The 17,261-nt window shown below is 43.5% G+C and overlaps 1 protein-coding gene across 2 annotated transcripts in view; it reads left to right on the top strand.

Annotated features, from left to right (window-relative positions):
• The first annotated feature begins 605 nt into the window (after window positions 1–605).
• daam1b (dishevelled associated activator of morphogenesis 1b) overlaps window positions 606–17,261 on the top strand; it is a 40,096-nt gene continuing 23,440 nt past the window's right edge. For both annotated transcript variants that reach the window (XM_076084274.1, XM_076084273.1), the window contains exon 1: window positions 606–752. The gene's annotated coding sequence lies outside the window, so the exon portion shown is untranslated. The remainder of the gene's footprint in view (window positions 753–17,261) is intronic.

The raw sequence follows: 17,261 nt of genomic DNA, 5'->3' as shown, positions 1-17,261 counted from the left end.
GGCCTTGTGCATGCTGAGCAGCACCACTGCTACAGCAGAGGCCTGGGCTCGGCTTGATCACAAGGTTGATCTGATGTAGGCAAAGCGTGCTTTTGTTCACTGGTATGGAGGTGAGGGTACCGAGGAGGGAGGGTTCCATGAACATATATAGTACTCAGCGTTTACATTTGACTTATTACTCATTTTACTTGAAATAAGTGTTGTGATTTTGTAGTTTAAAAACTAAAGTATGTTTTGTTTTTACAATCTTTGGGTTGATTATAGTCATGATTACATTTGATTATCAATAGACAAGAATAGTACATTTGTAATAGAAAAAGATGATCTGCTCTACAGCCAAACAAATTATTTTAACACAAAGAAAAACTGAAAGTCTGCACAAATGACAAGGCAATTAACTGACAAAGATAAACATCAATCAAATATTTACATTTGGAAATCATTCAAAGTTATCTTTTGTCACGTGTCTTTTAAATGCAACTGGTTATTTCTAAACTGGTTCGCGAGAAGAGCGTCGCTAAACATCCTGCACTACAATATCCATGAAGCACTGGGAACAAAAAGATTACGCATGCGCATTGGCTGCTCGAGTACAAACGATGACATCACGAGCAGCTCGGACCAACCAGTCTTGTCGAATTATCTCCGTGTCTGGACTCTTGTGTGTGTTTTTTTTCCCTGCGGCTTCACTTTTCTGCTAACCTGATGAACTTGTGGACACGGTTGACGAGAAAGATGTTCAACGCGACGAGGTAAGCACGACGTCGGTGGGACAAAAACTCTAAAGCTTGCATCCCCACGGCGGAAACAATAGCCGAGTTAATACCGTTGTTGTTATTGGTGGTGGTGGCGGTGACCTCCGTACCGGTGCAGCCAGTCCACACGACAGCCATCGTTAACGTGGGCTGTGGCGAGTTTACGGAAGTATACCCGGGTCTAATTAGACTGGAGTCACCAGAGAGGAGTCGGGTGACATTTGCATCTCGTTTGCAAACTGTTTGGGTTTTGTCTGCACTTCCAGCGGCTTCCACTCCAGCTTAAAAAAAACAACCCCCGAAATGAAGCTTTCCAGAAACGACTATATCCACACTGTGGTGCAGGGACCTCCAGGGTCCTTCACAGGATCCTCCTGGTCCCCCACCAAAGAGAGGGACAGTTGAAGTCGTTCACTTGTGGATCCCTGTGATCATTAACGCCTCATATATTTATGTAACTTAAGGAGATCATATATTTTTTAAATCTTTTCTTACTTCTTAATACTGAGATGTTAGCTGCACAGTGACTGAAGGTGTGCAGAACAGTGTTGTTGGCGTATCCTATATGAATGATGTGAGGTTGATGGGGTTAATGTCGGCATGATGGGCAATGAATAAAGCTGAGAATAATAACTAAATAGTAACTATTACTAGTTTTTATGATACCAAGATGTTGGGCATTTTACAGTTATACAATGGATTTAATAGTGGTTTCGAGGGGATAAACTATGCAACTTTGGTATTGCTGTTTTGCAATTTGTTATTATAAAATACATACGGCAATATTGACATGACTGCAATAAGATAGCATTGTAATATATGTGCCAGGGCAGCTTTATCAGCGAGTCTGTAATCTGCAGGCACACAGGTCCACAAAGGCTTGATAAATTGCCTTTTTAACGATTTTTTTTTGCGTGGATTATGTTTTTGAGCTATGAATCGTGTTTCTATTGAAATTCCAGGGTTGGTCATCTCTTGACATGTACTATTGTCACCCGGGATCGTCATAAATTCAGTTCCCATACAGTTGCTTGGCCCTCATAAAGGCACATTACCCTGGATGAAAGGACCGGCCTCTGGGGGGGGCTTCAGACATACGATACTTCACCTGTTCCCAGTTAATATTCAGTTTTATCGCTCTGCTGAGAAGCGGAATGACTCAACTCGGGGAAAGCCACAAAGTTTCAGGTCAGTCACAAAAGCACAACACGGAGATTATCAGAGCGCAATCATTCTAGCTTATTCTCATTTAGACGCTTATCTGAAAAGTCTTGCATTCCCGAGAATTAAAAGGCTCTAAATCATCATCGGGGGGGCATGTACGTGCTTGTAATGGGCTGCTGCCTTGTGAGAGGGCTTACCGCTGCGGTGTGATCCGCAGACGTGTTTTCACTGTAAACATGGGAGAAACCTTACGTGATGTACCGCGCTATTATTTTGTCCACAGTGGTAATGCTCAGACGGGGAGTTGGCTGGCCCTGACATTTTTTGATGGCACGTCTTGTTGACTGATGACTAGGCTTTGCTGGAACTGCATCACAGATATTGGTGCTGGTGTTAGTTGACGTTGGCATGCTAAACCAGTCACCTTTTAACAATCGCAAGCACATTAAATGACACATTGCACGGGTTGCTTCCTCTACACCGGCACAGCCTTCGGCTACAGCAACTCGCACCGACCTTGTTTCTTTGGCACCGGTTGTTTTGTTGATGTTTCAGGTCATCGCCCTGTTGACACAGACAACGACAGTTACTGTGCTGCTGATGGAAACAAGAGTTTGATCAAATCTGTCCTTGGGGGGACAGACACAGACTGCAGCATTGTAAATCAGTCTCTGTTGCCGGAGAAACGGAGCTGACGGTCGGTCAATTGCATCTGTTGTGATGTGAGCTGCTCTGAACTGACAGCAGGCTGAGCTTTAATTGTGTTTAAGACTTTGCAAACACTCTTGTCCACCATTTTTCCACCATCTGCTGACATCAGAATACATCAGGGAAAGAGTAAAAGACAGCACCACAGGGGGGGAAGGAGGTATAGACTAATTATTCTTTCAACGGCGGATGTCATTAAGGCGTGACTGTAAAACAGCTGAGCCCCTAAGACCACCATATGTCAGCATGGTTTCTGTATGTCGATGATGCGTTGAGCCTCAGAGGGAATACTTAAAAGGTACTTCCTTATTTAAGATGTTGTGTCAGCGTTCTTTTTAGTGTACCGATGATGTTTCTGTGAACCACGCGCCGTGGAAACCTGTTTTTTGTGTACTTTGTGTGGCAATGTTAGTAAACAAAGCATGATTTTTTTTTTACATAAATGTAAAATAAAGATGATGTACCTTATTTCTCAGGTATTTAAGTGCCAAAAACATTCCTCTCTGGATGTTTTTGTCCACAGTTCCTCAAAAGCTCCTGCAGAAACGTCCCTATATCTAGATATATATTGACTGCAGCAGAGGATTTCATCGACCACATTAGGGCTCCATCTGACAATTAATCTGCTGATTATTGTTCTCCATCAATTGTTTGGTTTTCAGACTATCTTGTGTGTTTTGTTGTTTTGATTTAGATCCAGAATTATCCGTTTCAGCAGCAAATGTATCAGAACTAGAAGCCATTTCCCCGTCAGACTAGTCCCGTGATGTTTACCTCGATGAAGTGATCTCAAACTGTTTTGGGGGAACAGTTCCTCCGGGTCGTTGTTGTGTCAGAGCTTCATGTCCTCAGATCTCTCTCTCTCTCTCTCTCTCTCTCTCTCTCTCTCTCTCTCTCTCTCTCTCTGCACCATGTGTCGCTCCGCTGGCCCGCCACAACAATAGGCCCGTACGACTGTTTGAATGTGCCATTCTTTGTGCGGTGTGCTTCACTTGGGCCAGACAATAGCTTCATTTAGCATCCCTTCTCTATCGAGGCCCTGCTCTGTCACCATGCCCCCCCCCCCCCAGCCTGGCCTGGCTTTGGGGACAGCTGGGAGCTTCGACAGACGTTTTTCTTTTGGGGGGGGGGGCGACACCCAAGACCCAACCTCACATTGTGAGGATTGCTGCTTTGTGGCCGCGCTGGACCACTTCTCAGCCTTGCTGTTTTGTAAAAAGTTGACTGAGTGTTTAAAATCCAGAGAGTCTGGTGTTTCCTGCAGTGTTTTAAATTCATTTTAATACACTTTAAAAAAAATAAGACATCAACCTTTCACGGGAAAGAATAGAGTTGCTGTTTCACAAAGGGAAAGTCATTTTCTTCTACACAAAAAGAAACACAAAATTGAGGGGTTGACAATAATAATAATAGATAAGTTTAGATATACCCAGCACTGCTTGTCCCCTCTCCAGACCGATGACTCCTGGCCTCTGGGATTGCTCAGAGGTTAAAGGGCAGCGCACCCTTCTTTCCAGCTCAGCCACTCAATGGTGGCAGGTTTTTAATTAACGGGCCTTGAGGTTGACTGCTTTCAGACCCTTTTGGTGAGTAAATGATCCATCGGGGCAAGTCATTCTCTATTTCACACATTTTCTATTAGCGATTTTAAAAAATGAAAAGAAGAAGCATCACAGCTTTTAGATGATGTTTAAGTCGGTGTATGACAATAACTGGCTGCAGATGTTAATCAATACGTTGTGATGAATGTATAGAATCTAAAGAGTTCGGGGTGAATCCTAACCTCCGTCCACTGAACTACAGCTGTGTGATTATTAGGTGTGTTTTCACAGTCCAGCCCCATCACTGTTGTTTCTGTACAGGCTCATCTTCACCAGGCAGGCTCCCTCCAGAGAAGCAAGCCTTGATCTGTTGCTTCTATTACTAGAACTGGGTGACCTATGAAAATATATTTTGGGCCAATCTGAACTTGTTGCAGTTGTGCCCTCGACAGCACAGTACAAGCTGTGCTACTTCTGGTGCCTGCAGAGATACTTTCTGTTTAAAGAGGTAACGACTCATCGGAGCTATTGTGTGTGTGAACTGCAGCAGCACCTATAGTCTCACAAATCCATCAAATAGACTATTTTAAAGCATATGATCGTATTTCTAATGATGGTACCTGACTGTTCTCGCTGTGATAGCAGGAAAACCCAAACTTTCTTTATTTTCACTTGTTTTATTCTGCAGACGGTACAACAGTTTATCTGTTTTATGAAAAAGGGTTTCCTTTAGGAAATACATAAGAGCGAAGTACAGAATAAGTGAGATCTCCTTTAAATGCACTTCAATAGACGACAGCGCAACTAATAGTTTTGAGCACACTGAGCTGTAATCTTCCCCCAAAGCTAAAAAGATGAAGTTATAAATGGCGTATTCACTCAAATAAAAATCTTGGTTTAATTCCTGGTTGAGTGCCTGTTATTTGGACTGACATAATTGTCTCAGGCTGTCCAGTACGTCACATGACAGGCTCTACTTGCTTTGGTTTTGTTCCTCACTGAGGTCTTTTTAATGGCGTAATGTTTTTCAGCTCCTGCGGTTTTTTTTAATTAGTAGCCTGGCTTTGCGTTTCCTGCTTAAGAGTGGCGTTGGGTTGTAGCTGGCAAAGTTAGAAAGTGACTGTTCTTTTGCCAGAGTGAGAGAATTACGGCAAAACCTCAGTCATTACCATGACAATGAGCGTCCAAATTAATCACTTGTGTGTCGTAGCCGCAAGATGTGGAAAGAGTGTAGCTATGCTGCGGTTCAAACAAAGGGAGCATGTGTGTCTTGTACGTGTGTGGGGGAGTCCCATAAGAGAGATGTTGGTTTGGGAGGATGGGGGGGGGGTTATGGGCCAAGTGGGATTCATGTTTCAATCCTTGCTCACCTCCATCAGCCTTTGTCTAGAACACATTGTCAATGTTAATGAGTTTACAGTCATGGCGGTGTCTCTTGAGCTCTCTGTCTCTGTGTTTTTGTTGTTGTTGTTGTTGTTGTTGTTGTTGTTGTTTTTTGCGGGAGACGTTCCAGCTGGTCGGACACCAGCATTTTGTCTGACAGCAAAAAAATTTGTGCAGTCATCAAGTTCAGGCTGCTACTTGTACTTATTGTAATTACAGCTCAATCACGGAAAGCTGACGGGTGTTCAACATATCAGAGAGGAACTTATCACGCTCACCAACGCGGCTTGGTACGTAACCTGTGCGACAGCATTTCAACCTTTTAATACGAGAAGTCATGAGATTCCCTGTATGTCGTATCTTATCGTTGGCGTATCTAAAAAGCAGGCCTTTTTTTATCCAATTTTGAGCTTTAACACGACCAAAAATGAAGCTCAACTCCAACGTGATGCCCTTAAGGTATAATTTCAAGCCTCACGGGTCTATATTTGTGCATGGATTAGCAGAATATGCGACTCATCCTTTTTGAGTCAGATGCCACCGTGTTTCCCTCTCCGAAACAAACCAAAGCTTGTCTAACACGCCTTGAAAAACAGCCTTGAAACAGCAGACATATATCAGATTCAGCAGCAGCTCGTGCCAGAGCATGGTATGCTTTATCCTGCTCTGGAAATGCCGCCCCACCCTCCGTAAAGCACGATCAAGTTCTGACAAGTTATCGAGCAAAGAGCGAAGCCAGAAAAATAGGTTTAGGTCGTATCGTTTACCTTTTATTCATGCGTTGGATACAACTTCATGAATTCAAGAACAAAGGATGAAGTTTAATTCTTTGGACCTGATCGTGGATGGAGTTCACTCGCTTTGCAAAGTGGATTACCTTGATTTGAGATAATCTTATTAATCTTCTGCATAATATATAATAATAAACGCAGCCTTTGGTTTATTAGTTTCTCTGTGTGTGTGTGTGTGTGTGTGTGTGTGTGTGTGTGTGTGTGTGTGTGTGTGTGTGTGTGTGTGTGTGTGTGTGTGTGTGTGTGTGTGTGTGTGTGTGTGTGTGTGTGTGTGCCTCCCAAGCTGAGACGTTGGTATTTTTTACCATTGTAATGTTAATTACCGTTAACTCAGTTGTGCCGGTAATGTCAGTCATGCACATTCTTATTGAATTTGCAGAATCGGGGATTGTTTAAGAAAAGCGCCTTTTTGTTTTGTTTGTCGTGAAGCACATTTGTGACTTCTTACGAATAACTTTTCATGAAAGCAACGCATCCTCCCAGCCCGGTTCTAAACTGCCGCCGCTGCCCTCGTTCTTTACCCATCGACAGGTAGGAAACATTTTCTTAGCCACCTTCTTCCCTCCAGGACCAGGAGGTGTCCCGGGTTTCTTTGGGCAGAGCTTTAGGCGACGAGGTTCCCACAGTATAACATATCTGTGTGATAACATACCTGTAGAAAAGCCGTCAAAACAGCCACGCAGTCGGACAAAACCAGCTGCGTCAACAGCTAACTGTTCTACGGGAGCGATTGTATTACAGCTTTTAGTGGCAACCATTGTCTATATTTCTTCTCTCGTCCGTTATGTCACTTGTTGTACTTTTCCCAGTGTTATGGGATCCATTAGAACAACTGGCTCATCTGTCATCTGGGGGTTGTTTTACATTTTGATCCATCAGTCTGCTTTTCGGAGCATTCGAGTGATATCAGCAGCGTGCTGTTACCCCGAGCACCGTGTTGTTTGAGAGGCCACAGGTTCAGAGGCTGTCAGGCCGGTCCTGTTAAACACCAGGTGTCCTTGTTAACATCCCCAAAACATCCTTTTTTTTTTTCTGCCATTTGTGTCTTGGTTGCATTTTTCACTGCACCACCTGAGCTCCCTTTGGTTTCGGGGTCCCGGCAGATTTAACCGAGCTTTAATATTTAGCTTTGGCTCGTCTGTGTCTCTGCTTGTTTTTCTCTCTCTGCTGAGATTATCACACACTCTGAGATAAGCAGCTTTGAGCTCGGCCACGGCGGTCGTGCAAGATGGCCGCTGTACTGTATTCCGGCTTGCTTTCGTACTTTGCCTCTGTGTCAGTCGGTCAGTCAGACACGAGCCGGTCTCACACCCGCGAGGGCGGTCGCAGACCTCGGACCTTTTCACATGGATTTAGTGTGGTGAGCTCATTCTCAGAGCATCCGTGTGTGACATTAGCTAACAGCCATGCAATGTTTTGACGCTGTCTTCACCCTCAGAGCAGACTGGATACTGATTGGCTTACGTCGGATTACTCTATTTGATTTGTTTGTTGTATGTTTCCTCTACTGTAATACTCGGTGCGTTGTGCTGTTGTGCTATATTATCCTCTTTCTTATCTCTCCGCTGAAATCGTTAACCGCTGATTCCTCAGCGCGGTGAGCTTGGCCTACATGCGGAGGGATCAACAAGTTAAGCCACAGCCTTTTAACCCTCGCATTCTGTCAATCCGTTTCAAGCACGTTCACAGCAGCTGCAGCCGCGCTCACTTCACAATATGTTCGCAGCACTTCCTCCCGCTACCACCGAGAAAATACGTTCTCCTCGCATCCTTGGCTTCTCCGGGTTGTGAATTAAGAAGTTGATTTAAGTGATGAGTAATTCTTTGCAGATATTGACTGCAATGTGAAGGGAGACCACGGTGACAAACTATTTACCTCTTAATGTTTTTATTATTTATATGCTTTTATTGGACTACAGGCAAGGGTCTGTGTGGGTAGATTTGCCGTTTGGTGGAGAGTCAAAAAGTAAATTATAAGACACTGATTACAGGAAATAGATCCTCACTCGTTGTCATTATGCCTTCTGGGATGGACCTTTCTATTCCAGGGGGTAATTACAAGCTTTCCAGAGGGTGGGCAGAGACCAGTGGGACCTTTTCTTTTTCAATCCTGGCATTTAATTTGTGAGTGTTAGGGTCTCCTGCAAAGGGAAGGGCTGCATGGGTGGAATTTATTTTTATAGCCCCACCCTAAATGAAACATATGTACGGTGTAGCCCTGTTCCCCTCCACCACATGAGACCAGCCATAATGCAGCGTTACCCCTTCACACATTCCTTGGCGGCCGTTTCATTTTATTTCAAGGTCTGTCAGTCATGATTCTGCTGAGCGTATACTTATCACTAGCATGTAGCAAAACCTTCTTTCTTTTCCATTATTTTATATATTGATTCACAATTCACCAATGTCCTGTTCTTTCCTAATAGTACCAGCGAAACTTGGGTCAACAGGCGCTGTAATCACGGCGGAACTTCTCAGGGTCTTCTACAATCTGCAGCCAATCAGATTCTCATGTTTACTCGTCCCACCGTTGATGCGTTACGAACTGATTTCCGAGCTTCAGCAGCTGAAAACTGTTGAAAACCAGGAAGAATAGGCTAAAGTTGAGTTGTATCTGCCCGTACAAGCTTAATAATTAACAGGAAAGAATGCTGTAAAGAGAGAGAAGGTTCACACTAACACGTTTTTTTGGGGGGCCGGGGTCTCTGTTTGAGTAGTTGTAGAAGAAGATGCTTTGAAGCTTCTTCTTCTTACCTTTTTAGAAGTGAAGATGCAACAGCCTCATCATAGCGCTAGAAGGGAAAGGTTGTCATGTATTTAATCACTAAAGCATGATTTATCCTGCTGTAAATGTAGTATAGTAGTAGTAGTGGTGTTAAATGGAAAACGTGCATTAAAGCCCATTCTCTCTTTCTGCTTGTGGTGACCATGACATTGACCAAACCGTCTTCCTTTAAACCCTCCGACAGACAGACGCGACGACAACGCCGCTGTCTATGAGAATGTCCCCGCCCACAGCGTGCCATACATTTCCTGTTGTATGTACGCTGGCACCCTTTGAGCTCACCAAAACATCAAGTCCTGGCTTTTATTGACACGGATGAAACGTCCCACCAGAACAGAAGCCCTCCATGAGAACGGGACCTGTCTGTTATTCCAGCTGCAGGACATTCTTTACAGAGGCAGCTACCCAGGACCGTTACAGCCTCCACTGTTATCCACTCATGACCGCACCGGCTCGGCTCGCCACTTATGTCCGCAACACCAGACCTGCAGAGATAAAACGGTTTCACACGGGTTCCAGTTTCTTTGGATCAAGCTGCAGTGCAGTCTCAGTCGTGGCCATTGGAAATCAAAGCAGAAAGTTGCAATGCTTTCGGAGGTTGTATTATAGCAGCTAGCGTGACGTGGGACTTGGAAAGGGTCCAGAAATCGTAACGTTGCGGGCAACTTTACACGTTGGCAGCTGTTTGAAAACTTTGAAGTTTAAATAAAACCAAAAATCATGTAAAATGACCGTAATGGTCCTTAATCCTGAATGGAAAGTGGTTGGTTTGTGCTGTTTTATGGGAAAAGGATAAAGGAAGGCAGCATTTCTAATACTGAGGGTTTCTGACTCACAGCTGTTCGGGAAAAAGTCCAAATTTAGCTTTTAGGCTTTTGGCAGAGAAGTCCGTACTTAGTCCATATTTAGTGTGAATCCATAGTCTCAGCGACAAAGCATTTGATACTCCTCTGTGTTTCTGCCACATTTACTGATTATGCTGACTGGACAACGCTGTGTTGCATGACAACAAATATAAACAACAAAAGCTCTATGACGTCTTGTTTCTGTGGAAGTAAATGACGTTTAGGTGACGCTCACTCAGTCAACACCTGCACAGACACCTGAAGGGCCTGACTCAGGTAGACTTCTGTTCTCTCATGACAACATGTCTTTACATTACATTAACAAAGCAGTAATTAGTTTGGATGTTCAAGAATGACCTCAGAGTTTAATCAACACGGCTCTCAAGGTCTCAATAATACTGAAACATCTTGAAAAGTAGGGATGTCCCGACCCCGAGTCCTTTATTATTGGGTATTTAACAGCTCCAACGTCAACATTTACCTAAATGTTGATTAAATATGGTGTCTGACACATTGAAATAACAGCTGTAGCCTTCTAAATTCCACCAAATTTTTCACAATCTACACCGATCCAAATACGGAATAACCTGATTCAAAACAATGACATTCATAAGTTTAAATTATTGACATGATACAGATGGAAAGTTTAGCTGGAAACATGCGGCTCCTGAAACTGATGTGACACGATCAGCTAGAGAGACGACGTGGGAACTCTACAAACACTCAATAATAACTTTTAATAATAACTTTACTTTGAAAACTCACTAAATGAAGGACCTGACTGAAGTCGGTCTTCTTAACGTTATGAACATTTATGTTGATGAGCATCTTCTGCAGAACATTCCCCACACACTTCCATTACTTTGGTACAGTCCAAAAAATATCACTATTCTGCAACGTAGGGGTGTTTGTGGATGCTGGAGGTTGAGAGTGAGAATCTAGCTGACATGCAGGAGTGATGCTTGTGCTGTAAATCATGTGGGAGTGTCTGGGATTGTTTGGATTCAAATCTAATTCAAGTCTAATCGTTGCAAGAGTGCTTGGATGGAATATGTGCAATGTTTCAAGTTGCTTGTGCTGAATGCGGTTTTATTTTACCCAGGAGATGTTTATGGTAGAGGATAGATCTTTTTTTATGTTTTTATCATTTTCTTTAGTTGCTTCGTCTCCCATCTCTCTGTCTCTCTCTCTCTCTCTCTCTCTGACAACCAAGTTTACACCGCACACATTTTACACCTTAGCTTCGTTTCCTCCCTGCAGCTCTCCAAACAGGCCCTCTCCAAACAAACCCGAAACAAGTTGTCCAAAGCCAGTCTGGAGCTGGGCGGCGGCCAAGGCTCGGCTGCATCCTATTAGGACTGGGAGTGTTGAAAAGGGGTGTGGCCTGGAGCCAGTAACATCTGTGCCTGTCCCCTCTGCCCCCACTGCGTTCTGCAGAGAAAGGCAAGAGAGAAGGAGGTTAGGGAGGGCGTGGATCCGAAGGAGAAGTTCTCGCCGGCCAGCTGACTGTTTGCAAGATCCCAAACAACATCTCACGCTGTATGGCTGGTTCATCCCTTGTTTGCCCCTCCCCTCAGAGCCATCAGTGAAACTGGGATTTTCCTTGAACAGCCTCTGGGATCCAAAGGTGCTTGTCAGCGACGCCTTTGAACCTGCGTGGATGACATACCTTGCGTAGGAAATGCACGGCCGCGTGTTGTGCTCTTCTGTCGACTAGCGCAGGAAGCTGGATATCGCAGTGAGTTGAGGATAAAGAAGGGGGAATGCAACAGACAGGGTAAGACGAAGAGCTCAGTGAATCTGCCTATTCTACCCTGTAATCAAATGAGTGCATGGTGAAGGAGAAAAAAGGGAGTGCGGGAGCCGAAGCCGGCTGCTGATTGGAATGTGTGTGTGTGTGGACTGCATGTGACCGGCAGATAGTCGGAGGCTATCGGTGTCCTCTCTGTGTGTGTGTGTGTGTGTGTGTGTGTGTGTGTGTGTGTGTGTGTGTGTGTGTGTGTGTGGCTGAGGGGAGTCAGGGCTGCTGGTTTGCTTTATCACTCCTCAGGATATACAGACTGGGATCCTCTCACCAAGACGGAGGTGATTCTGTCATATTAGGAGGTGTCGGTGCGGAAAAAAATGGTGTTGGGGGAGGGGGAAGGGCAGGATGACAGGGTGCTCCGATCAAGCCCCCGGGGCTGATCTCTTGGTGAGAGAGTTGTCCCGTCTATGTGGGGAATGCCCCGTAATGACAAGGCTGGTCTGGAGATAGGGTGAGGTGGTGGTAGAAATGTGTGTTTGGTGCACACAGAGGCTACAGGCTGCTATACCTCCCACTGTGGTTTTGACGAATGAAGCCCATTATCGGTGTCAAATGAGTGTGTGTGTGAAGGGGGGCGGAGTCCAGATAATCAGGTCAATGTAAAAGAAAGTCACCTTGAGCACAAAGGGGGGGGGGGGTCTGGTGGTCATTCACTCATTTCCTGTCGCTGCCCATCCTTCTCAGGTTCTATGAATACTCTACATGTAAATACTGTTCAGCCTCCTGTGCTACATGAGGACAGACTCTGGATGAAGCTAGATGTTCCTCCTGTAATCCGTAATGGTTTTTTGTTATATGTGTTGTTTGTTTTTTTTGAGATTTAAAAAAGGAGGGTAATGTGTGGTGGAAGGGGCTTACATTAAACACTCACTAACCCAGCATGCACCGGTCACCCTTCACTCAGGTTACCATAGCAACTGAGAGAGAGAGAGGAAGAGATTTTTTTTATTTTTTTAAAGGACAGACTGCAGCTCAGGGTCTCCGAGAAGAGATTATAACCTCTCCACGCCCCAGTTTTGACGATCTGAGATCTGTTTTACTACTACTGTAGTGTTGGACTGTGCACTGCTGATGTGTGTGAGTCCACAGTAAAATATCTTATCTTATGTTGGTTTTGTGCTCGTTTGTACCACTTTGAGTGGCAGAAGCTGGAAGTTTTAATCATCCTTTTCAATTGTTTATCCATTACTTTTAACTAATAATTATCGCTTATTATGATAATACCTTTAACTAGGGCTGGGCGATAATTAAATATGATAATTGACTTTGAATTAAATCATATCATGATGAAGTCACATATCAAGATGCACAATTTCTTTCCCTTTTTCAGAAAATCAGAACTGATAAGAATATTGCTTATTCCCCGTATTTGTTTGGCTGCATGCAAACACAGTCAGTGAATAGCTGGAAGTATTTATTATTTTTCTCTTTATATGCTATATATTGTTATCGAGATATAAAATAATGACCTTTATTGGAATAGAAGATTATGGTCAGATTGCACAGCCCTATAGCTAATTATGTAGCTGGTTCAACGTCTCTGCTTGCTCGCTAACTAGTTTTCATTCTCTCAACGCTAACATATGTACCAGGAATAGTCTGACTGACAACACAGTAAAGACCCTTCTCTCATAATTCATTCTCATAAAAGTTAACTCTCCATTCAAACATCTGCTCATCAAGACATTAGATCCAAAACATCGTGGATATGAATCCGAATTGCAAATTATTATAGCTGAAAAAAACAACAACAACCTTGTAATTTATGACCCAAACTTTAACCTGCATGAAGAACACAGCTGTTGTGAAATAGGCACTTTTTTTAGAAACATCAATGCTGTGTTCAACATTTTTTGTTCAGATTTTTCACAATAATGTAGTGGCATGCTACGCGCTGCTCGTGCTATTTTTAAACCAAGCTATTCTATTTTTTTTTTTTTTTTTTTTTTTTTATTTTTTATTTTATTTTTTTTTTTTTTTGCAGTGAGTTTGATCAAAGCCAACAAACTGAACCAAGATGGCGAAGATGAAACCCTCGCCAGCATATTGTCGCCTGTTTTGAGTAGTTTCCTTCTTTGCCCCGAGCCTAACCTCCACTTGAAGGGCTGACCCGAGGAAGAATGCTAACATGTTGAGTGTGGGGGGTTGAAGAGTCTGTTCTGCAGAACGGGTTTGACAACGCTGCCTGCGGAAAGAGCAGCATCCTTTTAACCTGCTTTTTAATCTCTGTCCTCCCTACATTTCAGCCGCACACTCCCCAATCCTAAATGTACATTTTCCTTTTTCCATGCTATTATTCATGCATGTGAGAGTTAAAGGGGAATACCACCAAATTACGTTTTAAGGCGTGGAACAGTTTTAGATAACACAGTCTCATCTCACAAAAAAAGTGAATTTTTCTGTCTTATCTCCAGTTAGATGATCGTGATTTCTTTCATTTTGGGAGATACAGATGTTTGTGTTCAAAGCATCCAGCGTCTCTATGAATGAGACGTACCGTTCTAGTCCTGTGCAAAACAGTGTTACTATAATACACCGCTCATTAAAGTGTTTGAGTCAAAACAAACACATGGCGGGGTCTGCCAGTAAACGGACCATCTCTAGGCTTTTAGATCCTTGCAGCAACCCCTTAAGGAGTAGCTCTTAATACCACAAATTAGGTTCAGCAGTGACTGAATCTCTCCCAGGCAACAAAACAACGTCGCTGACAGACATTAGTTCATCAGCGCAGGGTTTGCACAACCCCCTCCGTCCATAAGATAATGCTGTCACGTCAGCATGAAGAATGAACACAGTGAGTTAATCACAGCCGTTATCTCCCATTCATTTGGTCTTCATCACATACTGACTGCGACTGAATGTCTCTCCGGATGAAACGTGTGAAGACCTCGGGTCTGTTTAACGAGGAAGGATGTGGAGAATAATTAGATTACCTTAATGCGATATGGCCGATAGAGGTTACAACGGATACTGCAGTGTGTTAGTAACAGCACAGAATATAATGTAGCTTTACCATTAACCATTAAATGTTATGTTGAATATTACAGCTGGCCTAAAACAGCACACAGACATATTTTATGTGCACCAACGCGCATAAAACCCAAAGATATTCAATTTAGAATCATACAAAACAGACATAGATGGATACATGATTAATCAGCTCTTATAATAGTTGGTTCTATTAAGACTATAAAGTAACTTTGACTTGATGAAGAAGTTTAACTAGGTCTCATTTAAGCTTTTTAGTTGTTGTTTGTGAAATTCCACAGCCATAATAATGTTGGTTGAGCAAACATGCAGTAGAAAAACTGTGGCAGTGCCTTGTTGTTCCAAATCAACACGTATACCAATGATGTATGTTGTAATAACAACTGGAAAAACCACCACACCAAAAGAAAGGCACTGCATTTCAGCAACTGTGTCACAAATCCCCTGTCGCTACTTCAAAGTGCTACAAGATGGGACAGTTTTTGAACCCGCAACCATGTCGTCCATTTAGTGTGAAATGTGTCAGCCGGTCTCTGTGCTGTGATCCATTTCTCTGCGATCTCGCTCTCTCTCTCTCTCTCTGTATGTTAATCCTGTAATCTGAGAGCCTGCTTCAGCACCGCTCCCTCAGCCATGTGACATTAAACGCTCCAGAGGCAATGTGCCGTTGTCACATCTAGACAGACGATCATAAATGCACACGAGCACACGGCTCTGCTACTGTAACACTGCTGCTTTTGACGGCTCTCTGATGTCTGACTGGTTGATTGTAATCTCCTCTTAACCTGCCAGTCAGCATTTCTGTCTCGGCCCAGTTGTTTTCTGATGTGTGTCCAAGTCTGCGTGTGTTTACTCGCTGTGTACTCGAGGGCGCCATTAAGTAATTGGCAGAACGAGCGTTATGTGTGCTATCCAGCTGTGCGAGACAATTGGACACCACTGTGCCGTTTGTACCGTAGCTAAACCGGAGAAAATTAGACAAACGTGAAGCATCACTTCCAACATGAAAATAGTTGCCAAATGGCTTCTTCTTTTATTTTTTAGAAACAACACGGGTCAGTTTACTTTCAGTTAGCGGTTATTAACGTTGGCTTGGAGGAAAAGAGATTTGAGTTTTTCTGTTTTTGTGTTCTGCAGAAATAGAGACTGTTTTTATTGCTTTTGACTGTTGTTGCTGTTGAGCATTTTGCGGTTGACTTGAGTCAACACACAGTTTTGAGTTTCGCAGGTTAAGCAAACGCTCTGTGTCCAAACACTGGGTTGCTGATTGATTTTCAGCAGGGCAGCTCCGAAGCTGAAAGGACTGCCAGCAGCCTTTCCTGTGTGACTCCCGAGCCTTTTGTTTGCAGCTGTCCAAATTGATCCAAAATAAATGAACAAATGTCGTGCACAACACCCATGGGGAAGGGGGGGGGGGGGGGTTCCAAAAGTCCAGAAACCTTTTGAGTAAAGCTCACTGCAAATCCCCAAATTATGAACCGTGTCTCCAGTGGCTCCTTTGTTAATACGAGTACATTTTTAATTTGTCAGCGTGGGAGACACTGTAACGCCATGTAGTCGGATAGCATGAGACGTCAACACTACCTACAACGTCGAGCTGCCTTGCATTGACAATCCTGTGCTGAGACGATCATCAAATTGCAAGTCTGATCCGTCCCAAATCCTAAATCAGAAAAGAAGATTAAACTTCTGTGCACCAAATGCCTTTCTGGTCCGCCTACAACACAGCTGCAGCTACACTCACATGCAGTCAGTTATCAGCGTTTACGGGGTTTTATTTTCCCGTCATTACAGCTAAACCCAAAACAACACGTTTTGGGTTTATTTAAGATTTTGTGTTTGATTAAAAGCACGAATGAATTCTCCAGCAACCCCGTTGCCTGGTATTGATTGTTATTACGGCTCCAATACTCACATTCTCATCCAAGGTTTCTTCCATCGGCTGCAGAGCTCAATTAGAAACGTAGGAGATTCGTTCTACTGCGTCATTAGTGCTGCCGTAGATATCAAAAATTAAAAGTGCATCTCAGTGTGCCAGAAAGTGCTGATAGATGCCAGCTGCTGCAAAAGAAGGTATTTCACACATCTGCTTTCAATACACTACTGTCCACTGTGTTCTCTCTCCAAGGTTGGATTCCTGCTCCAGCTTTAAGTGGACCTGTTAGTATTCATAGAATATAGACACTAAGCCACCTTTTTATGACAGCAGTTATTATATGAGAGACTACATTACTATTAGACGATAGGATATGTTTTTACTTGGATTTGATTCGGTTTAGAAACAGACTTTCTGTTTTAATGATTAGTTTAGATTGCAAGCAAACGCTAGCAGGACCAGAGAAATCAAACCCATCCTTTTCACTACGTAGTCCACTACGCCATCAACGTTCGGCAAACAAAGATGATCTTGAACAGTGGAGGAGAACAAGAAGAGAGCAGAAGAAGAATGAAGCCAGCTGGATGGAAACGTGTCAGACCTTCTATGAATTCTTAC

Source organism: Anarhichas minor, unplaced genomic scaffold (genome assembly GCF_050575085.1).
Source record: "Anarhichas minor isolate MPS153535 unplaced genomic scaffold, ASM5057508v1 ptg000136l, whole genome shotgun sequence".
In the NCBI taxonomy this organism is placed as follows: Eukaryota; Metazoa; Chordata; class Actinopteri; order Perciformes; family Anarhichadidae; genus Anarhichas; species Anarhichas minor.
The sequence above is the reverse complement of the archived record's forward strand: the minus strand, read 5'-3'. Positions and strand labels throughout refer to the sequence as shown.